Raw genomic sequence first — 1,701 nt, forward strand, 5'->3', positions numbered from 1 at the left:
GTTCAAATAATTGGAGTTTATCTCATAAATTTGCCATACTTTAATGATTAGAAAAATAATGCTGACACGATAGGCTTGTTGAATAAATTCTATAGTTGAGTTAATTCTAACTATGCTAATTAAGTCTAATGCAAAGATATAACAACAATTCGTTTCAAAGGACAAAACATATCTGTTCCAAAAGACAAACAAGGGGGTTTCTGTAAAAGCGAAGTAATGGCCTTTAATGCCATTAACCTTGACAATCCGTTTCTCAAAATGAAAAATTAACTCTTCTATTTGAAACTCCTCCTTTTGAAATATTTATATAAGCATGACCTTTTGTGAGCATAAGAGATATACAACAAAAACCAAAAAAGAAGAGATAAAGTTTTTCCTCCTTTCTTTTCTTAAGCTTATTCTTGGAATATTTTTGGGCAATTGGTCTTGGGCAATCTCCAAACTTTCAGCCACGAGTGCACGTGTTTGAGAGTAACTGTGGAACCTTGGGGAGCGATCGGTAACTACGATTTGTACCGGAGTCGGGCTGAAATCGCTTTCAAGGCAGTGGCTTGTCACGACACAGTATTTGTGATAAGCTATTTAATTACTACTTTATAATTCCAATTCAATATCAATATTATAGTATTTTTTCCAACAAGGCTAACAAGAATAAAAGCGAGACTATTGTTACTTTATCAGACATGATAGAATTATGTCAAATGGTGGTCAAACGTCAAGCGAAAAAGAAATTATTTCGTAAATATACAGAGAATAATATATAGTGAAATAAAATTCATAAAATCGTACATCACACAACTATCGATTTCTTGGATTCAAAAATCAAAATACATAATACAAGTGTATATAAAAAAAAATGTCATCATTAAAGGTGGTTCATTACATTATCAGTTCTCCTTAATTTTATTTTTTTCAAAGTGGGATTTAAACTTGATCTCTAAAATTTTCACCTACTTTATTGAACTCCGCTTCATTAATATATCTTTTTCGAAAGTGTATAGGTTCTTGTAAGCAACGATCAGTCATTCGTAACCAACCTCAATACTTAAATACAATTGGCTGATCATGTTAATATCGTGATAATTGTTTGCCCTATTTTGTAGGTATAAATTAATCTCTTTAAGTTGATTACGATTGAGAACTAAAACCAAATATATTATGTATTCTCTTGACTTTCTGCTCTTTTAATATTGGATTGTAATGAACAATTAATATAACGTACCATCATGATTCATGTACTTAACTAACAATTTTGGTGTGATTGTAACGTTAGTTTCAAAGGGAAGATTATCAGAAATCCACTCATCTCCGACGTGGAGCAATATTATAAAGAACAACTTTCACATATAGCAAACACAAAATTCATATTTGTATGCTATAGCAAAGTTTGCATAATTGCACTCCATAGTAAACATAAATATGTATATTTCGCTATACATATACAAAAGAAAGCAGTTGTATAATCTGTACATATACAAAAAGATCAATTGTATAAAGTGAGAGAGGTGAGTGAGCGAGCGAGATCTGGGAGAGGGGAGAGAGGGGAACGAAAATATATGTATATATACAATTTTCTCTCGCTTTATACAAACACAAACGAACTTTATACACTTGCGTTTGTATAAAAAACGAGAGAGGCGAGGGAGAGAACGAGAGTGGCGAGCGAGATTCACCAGGAGAGAGGTGAAATAGCAACAGTTT

The sequence above is a fragment of the Solanum tuberosum genome, unplaced genomic scaffold (assembly GCF_000226075.1).
Source record: "Solanum tuberosum cultivar DM 1-3 516 R44 unplaced genomic scaffold, SolTub_3.0 scf00215, whole genome shotgun sequence".
Lineage (NCBI taxonomy): Eukaryota > Viridiplantae > Streptophyta > Magnoliopsida > Solanales > Solanaceae > Solanum > Solanum tuberosum.